Source organism: Schistocerca piceifrons, chromosome 2 (genome assembly GCF_021461385.2).
Source record: "Schistocerca piceifrons isolate TAMUIC-IGC-003096 chromosome 2, iqSchPice1.1, whole genome shotgun sequence".
Classification (NCBI taxonomy): Eukaryota; Metazoa; Arthropoda; class Insecta; order Orthoptera; family Acrididae; genus Schistocerca; species Schistocerca piceifrons.
In genome coordinates, this window is record NC_060139.1 from 171,668,129 (window position 1) to 171,691,149 (window position 23,021).

Genomic DNA, 23,021 nt, shown 5'->3' on the forward strand with positions numbered 1-23,021 from the left:
TTTATGAACAGACTGACGGTGTCGCCATTGGTAGTCAGTCCTTTGTCGCCTTTGGTGGCCAACTTTTTTATGGAAGACTTCGAGCAGATGGCGCTGAAATCTGCAAGCTTGAAGCCCACAGTCTTTTGGAGATATGTTGACACGTTTGTAGTGTGGCCCCATGGTGAAGACAGGTTAAAAGGATCTTTAGGTCATCTGAACTCCATCCACAGACAAATTCACTTCACGATGGAAATCTAAACAGATGGCTGCCTTCCATCTTTGGATGTGCTGGTACGGCGGAAGGATGATGGTACCTTGGGACACGCGGTTTATCGAAAGCTGACCCATACGGATTTATATTTACGAGCAAATAGCTGCCACCATCCTTCACAGACGATGAGTGTACTCAGAACTCTAGTACACAGAGCACACGTCATTGCTGACGAGAGCAGTCTGGAGGACGTGCTTTCACACCTGAGAAGAGTTTTTGAAGCCAATGGGTATTCACAACAGCAGATACACAAGAAGCTACAAATGAAACCAACTGTGGGAATAAGAAAATCTGAAGAAGACAAGGAAAGTTTTAAATCGATGACTTTTCTGCCATACGTGGGAAGCCTATCATCAAAAATAGGATCTATCCTCAGTAAGCATGAAGTGAAAGTCATTTTTCGCCCTCCACCAAAGACAGCAGCACGCCTGGGTTCCGTCAAAGATGATTTGGTGCTTCGGAAGCCTGGGGTTTACAAGATCCCTTGTGAGTGCGGCTGTTCATACATCGAACAGACAACACGTCCTATCCAGGTACACCCGCCTCTTACAACCTAATACATCTGTTGTGGCCGAGCACTGTACTGACACTGGGCACTCAATGGTGTATGAAAATGTCGAAATTTTAGCCTCGACCTCATCCGTCTGGGGCTCAGTAGTGAAGGAAACAACTGAAATTCGCTTGGAGACGAATTTAATTAATAGAGACAGCGTCTTCAGCTGGGACAAATCTTGGAATCCGGTAAGTTCTGTAATAAAATCACAAAGACGTCGCGACGGTGCAGATCGCAGTGATACATCGGTATCACCGTGTGGATCGACTGCGCAGCCATAGATCTATTTCCATCCATGTACCATACGTCTTTGCCGCCGATTAACGTCTCTGGCGCCTTGTATATCTGTGGCGCATACACAGTGGTGCGGTCCACGGCTGAGCAAGTGCTGAAGCGTCAGTCACCTCGGCTCACTCTGAAGATAGCTGGACGGTATTCAGCAGAAATATTAGAAGAAGAAGTCAGATTTATGCAGCTGCACGCCCGAAATTTTATGGGTCATCCTAATTTATGTTTCCGTGATTTCCCTAAATCGCTCTAGGCAAATGCCGGGATGGTTCCTTTGAATGGGCACGGCCGACTTCTTTCCTCATCCTTCCCTCTTCCGATGAGACCGATGGCCTTGCTGTTTGGTCTCTTCCCCCATATAACCCAGCCCAGAATACACGAAAAGTTTGGCCATATTCCCCAGAACTGCTGCAAGTAATTTTTAATCAAATAATTTTCTCATACTGAACAAACTCAGTAAGCGACGCTAATTAACAGGATTAACATTGTTCCTTTCTCACTTGACGTTTTCTGTCCACGTCCCGTTCTTTATCCATTGCATATGGAAACATTTCTATAAACCCTTTTTGCATTCACAGCGTCAGATTTACCTGATGGGCAACATTAGAACTAATTTTTTCCTGCTTAAATCGGTTCCCTATTAACGCATTAGAATATCTGCAACATTTTCAGGCCACATAATAATTATAGCCCACTCTGGACCTCTGTGAATAGATGAACTTTCATTGTAACTGCCCAGTACAATAATTCGAAAAGGAAGGAGCCGTCCAGCATAACTTTTATCGGCACGCAATATTTGTAAAACATGTATAACACACACTGTCGTCATGACAATACATCCATGCACATAAAAAGAAGAGACCCTATTACAAAAGGTCGTGGCGATGAAACAAGGAGTCTCATTTTTAAATCGTCATGAAAAATACTGAGCCATAGAGTTGCGAGAGAGATCGAAGAAGGAACAGGTTTGTTCACTAACGTGCTGTCAAAGTGTATTGGATTCATCAAACATTATAAGACTAGTGCTTCCACTTTGTAATTAGCATTCGGTGCTGTGTGCTAGAAATGACAACACTGCAGCACGCTTAATTAATTAGTTAAATATGTTTCAGCCTGTTCATTTTGGTACGTAATTAATAAGCGTTCATTCCGGAAACAGGAATAAGACTATACAAACAACGCTTGCTAATAACTTGCATTTTATAGAAATAATTGACTGCAAGAGGTGGACGTAACAAGCAGCTTCTAATTCGAGCCCGTAGGCCAATTTTCGTAATGTATTGACGCTTTAATTTCATTATCAATTCTACTCAGTTGCACCAGTCTTTAGAAAGATAAGTCTGTACGTTTCTGTGAGTAATGTACTAATAGCAGTTTTCAAACGTAAGATCTCCTTCGTTCAGTATGAAACATATGATCTCTTGATACTTGCTACGTTCAGCGTTCCAAATAATGTGAAAAAAATTGTGTTCAGTTATTTTTCCTGGGTACGCTAGATCTTCTTTACCAGATGTTTCTCTTGCGCCTTCAGTTTTCCGCTATGAATTACGTGCTTCTCCTTCCACGCCTTCCCATTGCAGCACCTCTTCATTGCATACTTTCTGTGTTTTATCTGATCATCTGTCACTTTTCATGGTTTTCCACTTGTACTTTTTTCAGTAGCGTAGCAGTGGTGTGACGATAATCTGCTTCACAGGAGCCGAACGCTAAATATTGATCAAGTGTTCAAAGATTCCGAAAATGCTGAAGCGCATATAAGCTTAAATAGATGGCAATGTCATCCTTACTGACTTTATTTTACGTGAGCGTTTTTATATGACGAGACCATAATGGCTTAAAGCGGAGAATGAGAGAAAAGGCCTATTATTAAATTCGTCTATTTCAGAGGACGATCGTTCTGCGTTTACTCCTTTAAATTGTCGCACGAATAGATACTGAAAAAGGTGACTAATGGATAAAATAATCAACTGAATTCGCTGAACAGAAGAAAGAAAACTGAATCTGGTGGGTTACCTAAGTGTTCTACGTAAAGTAACTTCTTCTCCTACAAGTGACAGTGAATAGTAGGTGGCTACATGTCAGGGGATTTCCTAATGATTGGTAAAATCAACAGACCATACCTGTTTTGATCGTCCAACACACACAAATAACTATCTACCATTGTCGTTATTTCAGCCTGTTCTAGAAATATGGATCACGTTTTATACTCACGTACTGTGAAATTTCTGGAGACCTAAAATCTCGCCTACCGTAATCGGACTCATCATGCTGTGTGAAATCCAGCTCCACGAGGCCCATATGGCAACAGATAACGGGGCTCAGGTTGATGCCGTGGGTTTTGATTTCCAAAATGTGGACCTGACCATTGTCTCTTGAACAAAATACGAGCCTCCAGAATATTAGGACGCAACTTCATGATTGGACTGAAGAATTCCATTTTTAATGGAGTGAAATCCTCAAACGTAAAACTAACTTGTGACGTACCCCACGACTTTCCACAATATACAGGGTATCTCAGACATCTCACGACAAACTACAAGAGGTTTTAGAGGGTGTCTCGAGCAGTCCTCAAGAATAGGCCGCACCAGCGTCCTACTGTATATGCGGTCTCCTTTACTGATGAACTACACTTTTCTTAAATTCTTCCAGTTAACCAAAATCGACCATTCGCCTACCCTACCATAGTTCTCACATTCTCGTTCAATCTCATATCGTTTTGCAACGTTTCTCTTAGATATTTAAACGATTTCCCTGTAGTTGGACACTAGTAGGACACTGGTAGGACGTTAGTAATACTGTATCCGAACAACAAAGGTTTGTTTTTCCTACTCAACTGCATTAACTTACATTTTTTCCACGTTAGGGCTAGCTTTCATTCATCACACCAGCTTCAAATTTTGTCTAAGCCGTCTTGTATCTTCCTACAGCCACTCGACCTCAACACCTTACCGTACTCCACACATCATAAAAAAACAACGGCAGATTGCTGCCCACCCTGCCCGCAAAATTTATGAGTACAGAGAACAACAGCGGTCCTATCACAGTTCCCTGGGGCACTCCTCACTAAACACTTCTCTTCGATGAATACTCGCCGGCAAGGACAACATACTGGGTTCCTTTACTTTAGAAGTCTTAGAGCCACTTACATATCTGTGGATGTATTCCATATACTTGAACCTTCGTTAATAGCCTTCAGTGGGGCACCGTGTTAAATACTTACCTGAAATCTAGAAATATGGAATCTGCCCGTTGTCCTTCATCCATAGCTCGCAGTATATCATGTGAGAAAATGGCAAGCTGACTTTCGCAGAAGGGATGCCTTCTAAAATCATGCTGTTTTGTGGACATAAGTTTGTATCAAGGAAGTTTATTATTTTCGAACTGAGAATATGTCAATGATTCTACAGGAAACAGAAGTTAGGGATATTGGTCTGTAATTCTGCGGGTTGGTTCTTTCACCCTTCTAATATACTAGAGTCACCTGCACCTTTTTCCAGTCGCTTCCGACTTTGTGCTGGGCGAGAGATTCACAATTAATGCAAGCTAGGTAAGGGTCAACACCTCAGAGTACACGTTGTAAAATCGAACTGGGATTCCATCCGAACAATATGATTTATTTGCTTTAAAATCTACGTTAGGGATGCTTATTACTATATCGTCCTTACTAGGGCCTGTCCGATGGTCAAATGACTGCACATTTGTACGATTTTCTTGTGTGAACAATTTCTTGAACGTTAAATCTAAAACTACACCTTTCGTTTTGCTATCTTCAGCTGCCACGCCTGACTGGTCAACAAGAGACTGAATGGAAACCTTAGACCCGCTTAGAGGTTTTATGTAGGACCAGAATTTCCTCGGGTTCTCTGCCAGATCTTTTGTTAGGGTGTGACGGTCGTAGTTGTGTGCTTCGCGGATAAATATTTTCACAGACTCCCGAATCCCTACTAACCTTCACTTGTCATTTCTGCCTTCTCTTCTAAACCGAGATTGCAAGAGCCTCTGCTTCCTCAGCATCCTCCGAATTTCTTTATTAAACCATGATGGGTCTTTTCCATCCTTAATACTTACTAAGCACTTGACTGTCCAGGCCACGATTTACAGTCTGCTGAAACATAGCCCGTAATTCCTCTACATCCTTCTTAATGGAACTACGTAGTGCCAGTTCACTGTCTAAGTGAGATGTTAATAACTGTTTATCTGTTCAATCCAGTAGTACTATTCTCTTACCCTTCTTGACTGATTTATTAACTTTCGTAATCATAGTTTCTATAATGATATCATGATCGCTAATCCCCGTTTCTATACTGACATTGTCGATAAGGTTCGGCCTATTTGTAGGTACGAGGTCTAAGATATTTCCATTGCGAGTGGGCTGCCGAGATAGCTGCTCAAGACAGTTTTCAGAAAACATGTTCAAAAGTATTTGACATGACTATCTGTCTGTACTCCCCGTAGTGAATCCATAGACATCCCAGTCTATATTCGGTAGGTTAAAGTCCCCTCCAGCTAGTATTGCATCGTCTGAGAATTTACGCGCTATTGACCGTAGACTTCGCTTGAATGACTCTAGAACTGTTTCAGGATAATCGGATGGCCGGCAAAAAAATCAAACAATTGACTTTGTTTCACCTACACCGATTTTACGAGACCAGATAACTTCACTGTCACACTCAACTTCGACCTCACTAGAGACATATTTTTGTCAACTGCAATGAACACCTTCCTTCCTGTGGCCTCGAATCTGTCTTTCAGATATACGTTCCACGATTCGCAAAATATTTCAGCGTTTTGCACTTCGGGTTTCAGCCATCTCTCGGTCTCAAGAACAATTTGAGCTCGAGAACATTCCTGGAGGGCAGTGAATTCGGGAACTTTATATCACCAAAACTTCGACAGATCACCGATAAAATGCCGTTTGACGACCCTCGCTGCATATCGACTGGCGAGCGTCGATTGGAGCACCTCAAACTACTGCCCAGACTAAATACCCGTCATGTGCACTCCACAAGTACTCTGCCACCATTGTAGCTGCTTCCTTTGTGGTGCACCACTGACCTATCAAGCGGAGTTCTAAAAATCGCCACACGATACCGCAGGTCTAGAAATCTGTGGCCGAGGCCGCCACACAGTCAACGAAGCATTCGGCTGAGACCCTCCATTCGGCTGCAAACCAAAGAACACCAATCAATTCTGATAACAATGCTGTAGATCGCGAGCTTCTCCGTCAGCCGCCTGTAAGAACTGACGATCGTTCAGAAACCATGCAGCAGGCGTCTTCGGTGCCGAAGTGAGCCACTTCCAGACGACTGCACACTGCACCCTCGATAGTAGCAGGCAGGGCTGCCCCCACATTCCGGATGAGGCCCCACGGCAGATATATAGAGTGCACATAGGATTCCTTTCCAGCCCTGAACGCTATCTCCCTAAGGATCTCCATAAAGCGCCTAACATTGGAGCTCCCAATAGCCAGTAAACCTCTCCCCCGCCGTGTGCCTGCTCGGACCCTGCTAAAAGAGCGACCACCTGTCCGCTCACAGGCCTGATACATGAGCGCCCAGTCTACACATTGGCCCTCCACCTCGAGCGATAAGAACACGCTACAACCAGCCACTCATCCCGCTGTGAGGGTGAATCCGCTGCTGCGGGTACACTAGTAGGTGCCTCGGAATCTGAGCCCACGTACAAAACAACCGGCATCTGAGAGGTCCCATACGACGCGCTAGAGTCTCCGCCGCCACTACATCCTGAGACAGCAACCTGAAGGTGATTGACTGTAGCCAAAAGCGCATTCAGCTGTTCTCGGACTGCGGCCATCTCCTACTGTGTCCGGACACAGCATGTACACATCCTAGTCATCCTAGCAAGACAAACTAAACAAATAAACCATAAAAGCTGACAGAATTCAAGATATGCAACTTGCTACCATCTTGATTTGTCACCAATGGACGCTATTGCATTGTTGAATTACGTAGCTGGCTGTTCCATGAGCAAATTCCGTCGCACAAAATTTAAAAAATATCCTACAAAAAACACACCACTTCACTTGCCGCACTGTAGCTGTACTTGTGTATCAGCCGAGAGCTGAAGCCTGACTGGCTTACTAACCGAAAGGAGGGCTGCTTTCAAAATAAAACAAATGAGTAACTATTTCGCTAAAGACTGACTCAATTTACACTTACCAAAACGAGAGGTTAAACCTCTTAAACAGAAAAACCAAGCAAGAAATTTACTAAATACACTACGAAACAAACACAAAGGAAGAGAAACACACAACTTGCCGCTCTGCAGCTGTACTCCTGTATCAGCCGAGAGCTGGAGCCTGATTGGTCATGACCCATACATGTTCAGTGGGATTCATGCCGGCCGAACTGGAATTTTTTCCGGATTTTTTCATTATACAAAAACAGTAACAAAAATGGCTAGCTTACAATGAAATGACGTAAATAAGGTGACAGATAATTGCAGTCATAAATTACAGCATTCAACGAATGGGGAATGATATGCAGTCTTTAGCAGTAGCACACATTTAGCACCTCCACTGTCCCCTTCAACTGGTGGCAGTTCATCATGCACATTTTCTTCTTCTGCAGCCAGAGGTTCCACATCATCATTTCCCAGACCCAAATTAATCAGTCAGTAAATCCTTCATGTGTGTTCCTTCGAGGGTAGATTACGTGGACAGAAGAGCAGTCCCGAATAGCGACATCGCAAAATCTTTCACTGCCTTGTTATTTTTGTCAGTTCCAGCCTTCTAAAAGCATCCTTAGGGATTTCAAGATCTTCCTTTATAACAGACACAAGATACTTGCCGTCATAGTCTTGTATTCTGCTGTACTATTGATTTACTTTTCATGTGTGGCTTGCAAGTGAGGTTAGGGTCGGAAACGTGACACAACCCATCCCCTCTCCACGAGGAATCCAGTTCCTAACCTATCCCCATTCTGTTGAAGACAATTCGGAACATGTTACCACACAGTGTTTCTCGAATTCATTTTCCATATACATCTTGTATTCAATATGTTCATCGCTCCCAATATTGTTAAAAATGTAACTTGTATATTTGTCCATTAACCAAATCACTGCGTTATTTTTTGCCTGAGGGTAGTTCTTTCTTCTGGTCTGAAGAAAATATTAGTTGGTACATTGTTTGCTGAAGTTTTTGTTATTTGAGCAATTTTTTTCCGTCGTTCACTTCCAGCTGATAATCCGAACTCCACGTGTGTAAAGATGAGGCACACCATCAACGAGGTTGCGTTTCCTGCAGAGGCTAGTGTCACTTAAACAGATGGCAAAGAGACGCTCATTAGTGCTGATTATTTTATTGACTAACTTGTAGCCGGCCGCTGTGGCCAAGTGGTTCTAGGCACTTCAGTCTGGAACCGCGCGACCGCTACGGTCGCGGTTTCGAATCCTGCCTCGGGCATGGATGTGTGTGATGTCCTTAGGTTAGTTAGGCTTAAGCAGTTATAAGTTCTAGGGGACTGATGACCTCAGATGTTAAGTCCAATAGTGCTCAGAGCCATTTGCACCATTTTTGACTACATTGTACCACGCTGTTGGTCAAATCATTCTGTCGATTTGTCCACAATGTTCCTCAAACTAATCACGAACAACTGTGGCCCAAAGACATGGCGCACTGTCATTCATAAAAATTCCATTACTGTTTCGGAACATGAAATCCACGAATGCTTTCCAAGTAACCGAACATAACCGAGGACCCAGCACATTCCTTGTAAACACAGCCCACACCATTATGGAAACACCACTAGCTTACACAGTGCCTTGTTGAGAACCTAGGTACCTCTTACTAACTGAAGTGGGGACGCATCTGTCCAGGCCACTGTTTCCCAGTCTCCTATGGTTCAACCGATCTGTTGTGCTGTTAGCAAAGGTACTCGCGTCGGACATCTGCTGCTATAGCCCGTTAACGCCATATTTCACTGCACTGTCGTAACAGATACGTTTGTCGTACATCCCACATTGATTTCTCCTGTTATTTCACGCAGCGTTGCTTGTCTGTTAACACTGACAACTCTACACTAGCGACACTGCTCTCAGTCGTCGAATCAAGGCCGTCGCCAAATACTTTGTCTGTGGTGAGCGATAGTGCCTGATATTTGGTATTGTCGGCACACTTTTGACACAGTGGATCTCGTAATATGGAATTCACCAACAGTTTCTGAAATAAAATGTCCCATGAGTCCTGTTCCAGCTGCCGTTCCGCGTTCAGTTTCTTAATTTCCATCGTACGGCCATAATCAGGTCGAGACATGAACGTGAAGCACAAATGACAGTTATGCCAGTTCACTATGTATGCGATTCTACCGCCATCTCGTAAGTGCATAACGCTATCCCATAACTTTTGTCACCTTAGTGTATATTCCGACATTTGCTTTTGGAAAAAATAGTTGTATCTTACTCATAAATTCATTTTCAGAATTTGGTTTTTTTAATCTTAGGTAATCGGTTCTGAACGCCAGCATTATTGCTTCTCAATACAGAAACGGGTACTTCAAGTTTACATAATAGGTTCTAAAGAAAAATTTTATCAGCTAAACACACAATCAATAAAATGACAAGATTGGTGAAGTATTTTTGTTCCCATGTTCCTTACACACTTTCTGGCTCTTCACCATCTCTTAAACACCAGTGGCAGAACGTTCTATAAAAGGATATGTGCTGTTCAGGGATACAGGACTCCAATTCCTTGAGGCCAGCTACTTTCCTATCTCTTAATGTAAAACAGTTTTTGTATGATTCTGCATTTGGAAGAGTTATTGTTGTGACGAAACTAACAGCTAAACGAAAAGTGTGCTTTTGGTATCACGTTTCCACTACACTCACTTTCGTATATAAATTACATGAATTCTTGGACAGTCTGAGACTGTTTCATAATTCTTGAGATTACTTTATTGTTCGTTGTTTCCAAAGGCAAGATATTGCAGTATTTTGGCCGTAATCATGTATACAGCAGTGTCTTGCTCTGAAATTTGTTTTCAAGCTCTTTGCAAGTTCCACAGGTATTAATTTGCGGACCACCAAACATAAGTGAAAACAGTCTTTGGATATCTTCAGATAAAATTCATTCTCCAGAATGAGATTCTCACTCTGCAGCGAAGTGTGCGATGATGTAAAACTTCCTGGCAGATTAAAACTGTGTGCTTGACCGAGACTCGAACTCGGGAGCTTTGCCTTTCGCGAGCAAGTGCTCTACCAACTGAGCTACCCAAGCACGACCCACGCCCCGTCCTCACAGATTTACTTCTGCCAGTATCTCGTCTCCTACCTACCAAACTTTACAGAAGCTCTCCTGCAAGGTTCGCAGGAGAGCTTCTGTAAGTTTGGAAGGTAGGAGACGAAATACTGCCAGAAATAAATCTGTGAGGACGGGGCGTGCGTCGTGCTTGGGTAGCTCAGTTGGTAGAGCACTTGCCCGCGAAAGGCAAGGTCCCGAGTTCGAGTCTCGGTCCAGCACACAGTTTTAATCTGCCAGGAAGTTTCAAAATTCATACTACATGCTTTGGGGTGTGGAACTTTTTAAATGCTCATACATAATTTTGAAATTTAGTTTCCTTTTAAATAGTAACGTTCTATCGTGGAATAGTAATTGTTTTGGTATGAAAATTTACGTGTTCAGTAATCGTATTTATTTCCACGCCATTGACCTGATTTTCTAATGCATTTTAACCCTCTGATCAGTAGGGTTTTTTCACAAGCGAGTAGATTGCTTATTCTTCCTCCTGATCATTTGGAGTGTGACCCCATGGATGTATTCCACGTGTGTGTGTGTGTGTGTGTGTGTGTGTGTGTGTGTGTGTGTGTATGTGTGTGTGTGAGTGAGTAAGCTTTTTGATCATATAGAGATAAAAACAAATACCCATATTTTGACACTCCATCTAGCTAACGAATCTGAAAACAACATTTGTTCTTCCCAAATTTATGAAACAGAGGAGAAATACCAGTTGTCCAGGTCTACTGCTGTTTCAGTTACGAACTTTCGTGAATGTGTTCTTTGATATTATGTCAGCATCCCTCAGTTTTGCATTGTTAAAGACCATTGTGGGTTATATCGCTGTAGATGTTAATCGCATGGCATTAAAGTGAAAAGTATGTGTAAAGTATGTGGAGAGTCGACGTGAAAAAAATTAATAAAAAATAAAAACGTTTCAGTGGCAAATCAGTTCCACAGAAACCATTGGTGAAAGGTGTAAGTAATATTGTAGTAATGAATGTTATGTATTATTAAAATAGTAAACTAATGTGTTATTGAATGACTGAAAGTCGTATTTTCGAATAGGTAGTGTCAGAATGCCCTTCAAGGGATGTATAAATCCAGATGGGCACATCTGAGCACAGAGAGGAGGAAGGAGAAGATAGACCGTGAAAGGGAAGATTATGAGATAGACAGACAATGTGGGAAGGAGGAGAAGTTCAGAGAGAGAGGGGGAGGAGGAAATGGACAGACGAAGGGTAGAGGCGCAGGTTAACAGAGAGAGGATGCAGGAGGAATTTGACAGAGGTTTGATGATGAGACAGACAGAGAGAGGCTGTGATGGACAGAGAGTAGGGGGCAGAACAGATGGAGGAGGCAGAACAGATGGTTTTGGAGAGTGAGCGAGGAGGAATGCAGAGAGATGGGGGAAGAAGAAGTGGACAATGTGCGAGATCAGGAGGAGATGAACAGAGAGGATGGGAGCAGGACATGGACAGAGTTGGTGGAGGTGATGGACAGAGGGGCTAGAAGGGGATTTGAAAGCTTGAGAGGGGTAGTGAACAGGAGGAAAAGGAAGAGGGGTGTGAGAAAGAAGTGAGAAGAGAAATGCAGAGAGAGGGAGAGTATGGATATGCATGCAGATGAGGAAGGAAATGGACTGAGAGTAGGAGTAAGAGGAAATGTATAGAGAGAGGGTGGAGTATGAAGTGTACACAGAGAGAGATGTTTATGTGGACAGAGAATGGGGGGGGGGGGGGGTGCGAGCAGGAGATGGAGAGAGAGAGAGAGAGAGAGAGCGCTAGAAAACATGGATGGAGGTAGAGAATCAGTTGCACCCAAGGGGAGGAGAAGATGGTTGGGGAGGAGATGATGAAAGGAAGAAGGGAGGAGGAGATGGACATAAAGAGAGGGCGAAGAAGATGGATATAGGGGGGAGTAGGAGATGGAGACACAGAGAGGGGGAGGTGGGAGATGGACACGCAGATGTGAAGAAGGATATTGACGAAGAGGAGGGGGAGGAGATGGGCAGAGACAAGGGGAAGAAGAGATGGACAGAAAGAGAGGGAGGTTGAGATGGACTGTTGTAGGGGGAAGAGATGAGGGGGAAATGTAGATGGACAGAGCATATGGGGGCAAATGAGGCAGAGGAAGGAGTAGGTGGATAATGTGCAGTGGGGGAATTTGGGTGTATCATACATGAGATGGAGTGGGGGTAGGTGCAAAGTATAGATGTGAGGAGACAGGTGGAAACGGGGAGGATGTAAGGTGAAAGAGCGTGCAGAGGCAGGTGAAAAACGCACAGTCTGTGAGGAAGCAGTTGAAAGAAAGGAGAGAGAAACAATCTTTTTTTTTGTACTTTCAACATTGCAGCCCACTCAGCAATCGTGATAATATAATATGTAAGAAACTATCAGCCTCGAGTGCGGTACTGATACCAACCTTTACCTAGGTTTCAGCCCAAACAATTGAGCCTTCTTCAGAAGATATACTTGAAACTACAAGTTGCCTAAGAGGGCATGCTCTAGAAATAAAACTACCACAGCTGAATAGGCGTGGTCACATTTTAAAAATGCGGTACCTACGTGCTAAGACAACACCAAGACGTAATCTCTGGCGTGAGCTGACGTGATATCCCGAGGCCCACCGCACGGCGTCCTTGGAGACAAGGCGCACGCCAGAGCTTGTCTTAGTGTAGACTTAGTAGGTATGTACCGCATTTTTAAAATGTGACCAAGCCTACTCTGTCTGTGTTAGTTTTATTTCTAGACCATGCCCTCTCAGACAAATTATACTCGTAGATTCAGGTATATATTCTGAAGAAGGCTCAATTATTTGGGCTGAAACCTAGGTAACGATTGGTTTCATTACCGCTATCGAGGCTGATAGTTTCTTATATATTAATATTCTTTTTCCTTTCTAATATTAGATTGGAATGGAAAGCACGCTAACAACCCTGGGTATTCAGCTTATTTATACAGGGAGGTCCATTGATCGTGACAGAGACAAATATCTCACGAAATAAGCGTCAAACGAAAAAACTACAAAGAACGAAACTTGTCTAGCTTGAAGGGGGAAACCAGATGGCACTATGGTTGGCCCGCTAGATGGCGCTGCCGTAGGCCAAACGGATATCAACTGCGTTTTTTTTATGTAGGAGCCCCCATTTTTTATTACATATTCGTGTGGTACGTAAAGAAATATGAATGATTTAGTTGGACCACTGTTTTCGCTTTGTGATAGATGGCGCTCTAATAGTCACAAACATATGGCTCACAATTTTAGACGAGCAGTTGGTAACAGCTAGGCTTTTTAAATTAAAATATATAACGTAGGTACATTTGAACATTTTATTTCGGTTGTTCCAGTGTGATACATGTATCTTTGTGAACTTATAATTTCTGAGAACGCATGCTGCTACAGAGTGATTACCTGTAAATACCACATTAATGCAATAAATGCTCAAAATGATGTCCGTCAACCTCAATGCCTTTGGCAATACGTGCAACGACATTCCTCTCAACAGCGAGTAATTCGCCTTCCGTAATGTTCGCACATGCATTGACAATGCACTGACGCATATTGTCAGGCGTTGTCGGTGGATCACGATAGCAAATATCCTTCAACTTTCCCTACAGAAGGAAATCCGTGGACGTCAGACCCGGTGAACTCGCGGGCCATGGTATGGTGCTTCGACGACCAATCCACCTGTCATTAAATATGCTATTCAGTACCACTGAACCGCACGCGAGTTATGTGCCGGACATCCATCATGTAGGAACTACATCGCCATTCTGTCATGCAAATGAAACATCTTGTAATAACATCGGTAGAACATTACGTAGGAAATCAGCATACATTGCACCATTTATATTGCCATCGATAAAGTGGGGGCCAATTATCCTTCCTCCCATAATGCCGCACCATACATTAACCAGCCAAGATCGCAGATATTCCACTTGTCGCAGCCATCAACGTTTTTCCGTTGCCCAATAGTGCATATTATGCCGGTTTTTACGTTACCGCTGTCTGCGAATGACGCTTCGTCGCTAAATAGAACGCATGCAAAAAATCTGTTATCGACCCATAATTTCTCTTGTGCCCAGTGGCAGAACTGTACACGACGTTCAGAGTCGTCCCGATGTAATTCCTGGTGCATGGAAATATAGTACGGGTGCTATCGATGTTGATGTAGCATTCTCTACACCGACGTTTTTGAGATTTCCTATTCTCGCGCAATTTGTCTGCTACTGATGTCTGAATTAGCCGCGCCAGCAACTAAAACAACTATTTGGGCATCATCATTTGTTGCCGGTCGTGGTTGACGTTTCACATGTGGCTGAACACTTCCTGTTTCCTTAAATAACGTAGCTATCCGGCGAACGGTCCAGACACTTGGATGATGTCGTCGAGGATACCGAGCAGCATACATAGCAAACGCCCGTTGGGCATTTTGATCACAACAGCCATACATCAATACGATATCGACCTTCTCCACAATTGGTAAACGGTCTATTTTAATACGGGTAATGTATCACGAAGGAAATACGGTGCCCATTGGCGGAAAGTTACGCGATACCACCTACTTACAGGTTTGTGACTATTACAGCACCATCTATCACAAAGCGTAAAAAGTGGTCCAACTAAAACATTCATAATTCTTTACGTACTACACGAATATGTAACAAAAAATGGGGGTTCCTATTTAAGAAAACGCAGTTGATATCCGTTTGACCTATGGCAGCGCCATCTAGCGGGCCAACCATAGCTCTATCTGGTTTCCCCCTTCAAGCTAGACGACTTTCGTTGTTTGTAGTTTTTTAGTTTGATGCGTATTTCGTGAGATATTTGGCCTGGTCACTATCAATGGACCACCCTGTATAATCAAGTGGAAGCGATCGAGTCATGGCCAGTCGATGGGTCCATTGAATCTGCTTTCAAAGTAGCGTTTACCTCTCAACGAAGATTCCCGAGAAACAACACGTTAAACTGTAAGTGTCCTTTCCCTGGTAGGGTTACTGATGCAGATTAGGGATGTGCAGGTATCCCAAGTGGCGTCCATCGGAAAGACTTGAACCAAGTGGTTGAGCCATACGAAACTATTACTAGTAGGACGTTGTATCACATTTGGCTTGGATTAATTTTCTAATTAGGCTAGAAAGGGAGTCTTAAAGTCATTGTATTCACTCCTTAGGCAAGCTGGCCCAAAAGTGTTGTTAATGCTCCTTGGTATCCCGCATACTAATAGTGGGACGCACTTGACATAAGAACTTATCCCACACGTTTTACTGGGAATCAGTCGGGCATTACCTTTGGCCATGAGAGTACCTGAGCATCAGGCAGCCGTTCGTGTTGCGGTGTTCAGTCCATGCATCCGAAAGTAGTTCCCTAGTTCAGCTGCTGTTACTCTCTGACCAGTGATGTGGAATGATATGGGGTGACACAGATAGATCCTGGCTGGCATGCGCAGATGTGAAGGGGTTACGATCTTCCCTTCTGGTGGTCACGCAAGTTAGAGTGGAATGACAAGTGCGCCTAACCTCAAGTTTCCATGCAGAACAACATCGGGTGACTGTCGCATCCAAATATCCTAGAAATCAGGATATTGCATGATTCGACCAACTTGCCAGTTGGAGACCCACATAGAGGACACTCTCAAACTCTGCTAGGTGCTGATAATGCTGTCTCTCACAAGTATGTGGCCTCTATGTGTCCTTCACAGTGATCGCCCAACATCTGACACAGTTCACGGCCCTCCTATACCCTATCAGGCCTGGTAACAACACGAGGAAGACTAATGCCCACAGGTGGCCAATACACATGTGACAGGAAAGAATTTCCGTGACTCCCAGTTATCATGATAAATGAGGTACTGTAAGCATTTATACATCTCCTGAAATCGTCCCCTTAAGGAAAACAAAATCTTTCTATTAGGAAATGGTAATTTAATAAAATGGTTCAAATGGTTCTAAGCATTATGCGACATAAGATCTGAGGTCATCAGTCCCCATGACTTAGCACTATTTAAACCTAACACATCCATGCCCGAGGCAGGATTCGAACCTGCGACCGTAGCAGCAGCGCGTTTCCGGACTGAAGCGCCTAGAACCACTCGGCCACAGCGTAAATTGAATAGCAGGTCATGTCTGATACTGGGAGAGCTCCTATTTTGTTCATTATATGTACCTGTGGTTCTTGATTACGATGAAAGGGAAGGGACAGTTTGAATTCCAGCAGTGGCAAATAGCCTGATTCTCTCGAACAGCGCAAAGTTTAGTTTAAAAGTCTCTTTACGGCAGACACACAACTATCAGAAGTATCGTACTCTACGCTGTAGTGACGTTTGGAATTGAGTTCTTGAATTGTTGCGACGTCCTGGCGCTGTAATACGGGCGATAAAAGTTTATTACCTCAGAAGTGCAAGCTACACAGAAAATTTCAACAGTAATACTGGATACGGGACGGTATTAACACTGTGCAGCCGAAAGGAACTGTTAGAATGAAACTTCCAGAGGGATCATGAAATTTGCTCGGATATCCCGCTTCTTAAAAGCGCCGCAAGTGAGATGCGAGCACCAAGGTTGCAGCCCCAGGAGCGTACACAGCCCTAATCCGTTAGAAAGCTTACAGACATATCTCTTGCCCTGGCCTCCATCGAGGGTGCAGTCGTAAACACACAGTAGCTACTCTCGAGTACTTACTAGTGTTGTACAACATTGGGAACGCGGTCTGCGCTCCCAGCTTGTTATCCTCGATGGTCCTCCGGCGGATGGGCCGAGTGGAGATTAGGACGACACACGATCCGCGCGCCTGTGCGTGGGAGGAACGGAGGGAGGGAGTGGGCTGTTGGTAGCAGCTATCGCGCTGTTGTGCTCATAAATACTGCGCCAGGAGACAGCGCCCCCAGCACTTGGCGGCCACGAGCATAAATTCTGCGCCGTAACGCTCTCGTGTTGACCGCTCCACCGGAATAATTACCCTTTGTACTGAATTCGCGTCGAAAGCGTTTTTATGTCGGATAATTAAAGCGGCTTTTACGCGCGCAACACAGTCTGCTACAGCTTCGCACTAACGTCGGTCTAATAAATTGTCCCGCGAAAACTAGACATGAAATTTACTAGCAGTAAATAACGGTTTAAGTCCCCGTAAGCAGCGGGGTGCATCGGAGAATTTTTGTGTCGGGGCAACTTGAGCACTGCGTGAAATAAAAACAAAAAAAGGAGGCGCCGCTGTAATACAAACTGACGAGACTGCAACGGCGTTATTATCAGCATCCAACAGCCCTCTCACTATCTAAATAGTCGCTATCGGAAAATCGGCTCTCCACTTACGATGCGCGTTGAAACCCAGCCCTTAGGTTCATTACCATAAACATACGTGGGCGAATTTTACCTTCAACATACAAAACGTTGAAGACAGTGGTTTTCAGACATTTTCAAGTTTTCCATCCGCTTCCTGATACCTGCAATAAACTACTTTACTGAGAGGCCATACAGTAAATTTATCGTATATGTACTTGTAACTAGCGAGCCTAGCAATGGTTCGCAATTGCTAAATATGTGTGGGAATTACGTACCTGAGCTAAATTTCTTGCCCCCTCTCTCTGCCCAACAACTCACCCTCTCCCTCCTAAAATGGTTCAAATGGCTCTGAGCACTATGGGACTCAACTGCTGAGGTCATTAGTCCCCTAGAACTTAGAACTAGTTAAACCTAACTAACCTAAGGACATCACAAACATCCATGCCCGAGGCAGGATTCGAACCTGCGACCATAGCGGTCTTGCGGTTCCAGACTGCAGCGCCTTTAACCGCACGGCCACTTCGGCCGGCTCTCTCCCTCCTCTCTGCAAATCCCCTCCAGCCGCTATCCCTCTGTGCATAACCTTCTCCCCCCTTCTTTCTGTCTGTGTCCTCCACCTCCTTCTTCTCCACGTCCATTTCCGTCTGAATTTTCAGTAGCTCCGTACATCTCCTCATACTCCCATCTCTCCGTGCATAACATCTCCCCCTCCCCCTCTCTTTCTGTCCACCTAGTCCTCCCCCCCTCCCTACGTCCATTTCCGTCTGAATGTTTAGTAGAATACCATGTTAAAATTGAAAGAATCTTAGACTATAGTTTACAAAGTTGAAGTCAAATACTTTTCGACATTTGTGGTAATTGAACTTCATCTTTATATACTCCAAATTATATAGGGTGTATTGTATTTAAACCGACAAACTCTGGGAGGTTGTAGGGGACATCAAAAAAAAATATTTTTCCGTAATGTCATTTTTTCCTATGAGGATTATTTAAACCGGTGGAGGCCGAATTACGCTCTTCAGTTGTTAGAGGCCGTATTACTATCTTCAGTTGTTAGAGGGCGTATTACGCTCTTCAGTTGTAGGCAACTACTGTCCACCCGTGTAGTAGTGCATTGTCTCTGTTTACTAATGAAGTGATACACCTGGAGTACACTGATATGGTTGGTGCGTACTACGTAGCGCACCACAGCGGACGAGCTGCACAGCGGGTTTATCAACAACAATATCCTAATCGCCGTATCCCGCATCATACGACCTTTGCTGCTGTGTACCAACGTCTGCGTGAGACCGGGTCATTTAGCAGATTACCTGAACAGGGACGCCGTCGCACGGTAAGAACGCTGCAATTTGAGGAAGCTGTCTTGCAGCATGTGGAGCGAGATCCTTCAATCAGCACTTGTGCAATTGCACATGACATGGGGACGAATCAGACGAATGTAAGAACAGTCCTTCGAGAGCAATTGTTACGTCCATTTCACATACAGCGTGTCCACAACCTGGAACCAGTTGATTGTCCACCCAGAGCACAGTTTCCGCAGTGGTACCTGGAACAGTGTGAAATGCATCCTACATTTCCATCCTCTGTGTTGCTTACCGATGAAGCAACGTTCGGGCGTGATAGAGTCTTCGACATAACAATTCGCATGTTTGGAGTGAGGATAACCCACATTGCACAGTTACTAGCGCTCATCAAGTGCGGTTCTTCGTTAATGTGTGGGTCAGTGTTGTTGGGGACTACCTAGGCCATTAAATGGCAGGCACTATTACATTTTTCTCGCCAGAGCATCGCCAAAATTGCTGGAAGACGTCGCGCTCCCTACAAGACAACGCATGTGGTTCCCACATGACGGGGCGCCAGCACATTTCAGTCGTCGTGTGCGTCGATTCCTGGACTGACGGTTCCCGGAAACGAGGACTGGCAGGAGTGGTCCTGTACCATGGCCTGCTTGATCCCCAGATATGTCCCGTCTGGAATTTTTTGTGTGGAGAGAGATGCGCAACCTTGTTTACGCAACCCCTGTTTCATCAGAAGAGGATCTGCTTGCAGCAGCAGGAACAATTCAGGATACTGCTGGAGTTTTTTCCCGTGTCAGACAGAACATGATCCGACGGTATAACCTTTGTTTACGTGTCAATGGAGGCATTTTTGAAAATCTAGTGTAATTGAAATTGGGTTGTGCTAAATTGTTGTTTCTTGGTCATAAAAAAATGGAAAAGTGTTTGTTGGTTTAATTGATTTGCTGCCAGAGAAATCTTCCTCTGACGGTTTAAATACTCCTTATAGGAAAGAATGACATTAGGGAAAAATATTTGTTTTGATGTCCCCTACAACCTCCTAGAGTTTGTCGGTTTAAATACTTTTCACCCTGTATAGCGTATATCTTTCCGAACGTTCATTAGAGTAGCGCGTATAAATTGGTAGAACTATTCGAGAGTTTCATTTCCGCAAAGTTTCCCCTTTGTACACAGAAGGGCCAAAACAACACGTATAGGCATGCATATTCAAACAGAATGCAATCAGGCAGAATACGGCGCTGCGATCGGCAACGCCTATAAAAGAAAATAAGTGTCTGGAGCAGTTGTTAGATCGGTTACTGCTGCTACTTTGGCAGGTTATCAAGATTTAAGAGAGTTTTAACGTGGTGTTATAGTCGGCGCACTAGATATAGGACACAGCATCTCCGAGGTGGCTATGAAGTAGGGATTTTCCAGTTCGATCATTTCACGAGTGTACCGTGAATGTCAGGAATCTTTGTAAAACATCAAATCTCCCACGTTGCAGCGGCCGGAAAAAGATCTTGCAAGAACAGGACCAACGACGACTGAAGAAAATCGTTCAATGTGACAGAAGTGCAACACTTCCGCAAATTGCTGCAGATTTCAGCGCTGGGTCATCAACAAGTGTCAGCGTGAGAACCATTCAACGAAACATCATCGATATGGGCTTTCGGAGCAGAAAGCCCACTAGTGTAAGCTTTACGCCAAGCCTGGGCCCATCAACGCCGACACTGGAATACTGATGACTGGAAACATATCGCCTGGTCCTACGAGTCTCGTTTCAAATTGTATCGAGCAGATGGACGTATACGGGTATGGGTAGAACCTAATGAATCCATAGTCCCTGCATGTCAGAATGGGACTGTTGAAGCTGGTGAAGGCTCCGTAGTGGTGTGGGGCGTGTTCAGTGGCAGTGATATGGGACCCCTGATACGTCTAGACACCACTCTGATAAGTGACACGTACGAAAACATCCTATCTAATCACTTGCATCCATTCGTGTTCATTGTGCATTCCGACGAACTTGGTCAATTCCAGCAGGACATTGTTACACCCGATATGTCCTCAATTTCTACAGAGTGGCTCCAGGAACAGTCTACTTACTTTTGCTGGTCTCCAAACTCCCTAGACATGAACATTATTGAGCGTATCTGGGATGCCTTCAACGTGCCGTTCAGAAGAGATCTCCGCTCTCGTACTCTTACAGATTTATGGTCAGCGCTGCAGGATTCGTGGTGTCAGTTCCCTCCAGCACTACTTCTGACATTAGTCGAGTCGATGCCACGTCGTTTTGCGTGCTCGTGAGGGCCCTACGCAATATTAGGCAGCCGCGCAGAGTGGCTGCGAGGTCTGAGGCGCCATATCACGGATTGCGCGGCTGCTCCCGCCGGAGGTTCGAGTCCTCCCTCGGGCATGGGTGTGTGTCTGTGTATTTTGTTCTTAGCATAAGTTAGTTTAAATTAGTTTAAGTACTGTGTAAGTCTAGGGACGGATGATCTCAGCAGTTTGGTGCCTTAGGAATTCACATTTGATATAAGGCACGTGTACCAGTTTCTTCGGCTCTTCAGTGTATATTAAATATGTATTTATATATTATATGCATAACTGTCAAACTGATTTTTTTTTATTATGAAAACATGTGACAGCAGAACTGTCGAACTGAATGCCAGTTCCGTTAATTTTCTTATTCATTAAAAAAAATTGTCAAGCGGTTGTCAAGTGACGATCTTCTCCAACTGATTTTAAGTTCCGACTTCGCCGGTGGATTGTTCCAAAAAATTTCTTTCATGCAAACGTTGTACTGACAGTTATGAACGCAACGAAGACAAAAATCAACCAAATATGTCGAGCGTTTTTTAACTGATGATGTTTCATTCATGCGGAAGCTTTTCCTTTTAATTTTCCAAAAATTTTGTTTCTTAGAAATTTATCCTTGACAATAACGAACACAGCAATAAAAATCAAACAAATCAGCCAAGCTGTTTCCTAGTTATGATCATTCATATATGTGCCGACTGACTTTTATTTATAAATATCATGCACGGAAACATTGTTTACGAACAAGCTCTAACAGTTACGTATACAGAAATCACATTTAACTCGAAACTCCAACTAACTCTTTCTCCAGAAGCAAAACAAGAAAATATATCAAGCAATGTTTGGCTAACAAGGGCACATTAACCAGCATGATTGCGTTCCTGTAACTTCGTTCATTAAGAAGATTTCAAAAGCAGTACGTCTTTCTTCAGAATAAGAATTTATATTTTTTATTTGGTAAACAGCTTCGCCTCCCGGAGACGTGTTCGAAAACATGTCACAGTTACCATTCATGTAAACATGACGTTACTAAAAAAATAATACAACATTCACGTGTCGTCAATCGAAAATGTATGGGAAATGGTGAAACCGCGGATGCAGCGCTGTGAAATGAAAATGGCTCTTAGCCCTATGGGACTTAACATCTATGGTCATCAGTCCCCTAGAACTTAGAACTACTTAAACCTAACTAACCTAAGGACATCACACAACACCCAGTCATCACGAGGTTGCAGCGCTGTGACCCAGTGCAAACTACGACATATGAACTTCGGAACCAGGTGAATGCAGCATCGATGTCTGTACCACAGGCCTCCATTCGCGCCTTTCACGCATGGAACAACTTATCATGGTACCCTGTGACTACTAGGTAACAGGACGCATGCTGAACCGAGGTGACTGAAATACTTATCATTTCTGCAGAACGTCCTATCTCTAGTGGTCCAAGGTGTTCTGTTTTTTCTGAACATGAATGTATTTCTCCTAAAGACTGATGATGTATTTCCAGACTCACAGACTCTGCATACTAAATTTAGTAGCTGTTTAGCTGTCACTTCCCTCAATGGTTTAAGAAATTCCGAAGGAGTGTAATTTATCGCTTCTGCGTTTCTTGATCGCATTTCTTCCAAAGCTTTATCAAATTTTGGTTCCAGTACAGTGTCTCCTATGTTTTCGATATCGACTCCCATTGCTTCTTCAATCATGTCATGAGACAGATCCCCCCTACCCCCGTCGTAGAGGCCTTAAGTGTCCTCTTTCCATCTAACCGCTCTCTCCTTTACGCTGAACATTGGTATTCCCACTGCACTCTTTATTTTAA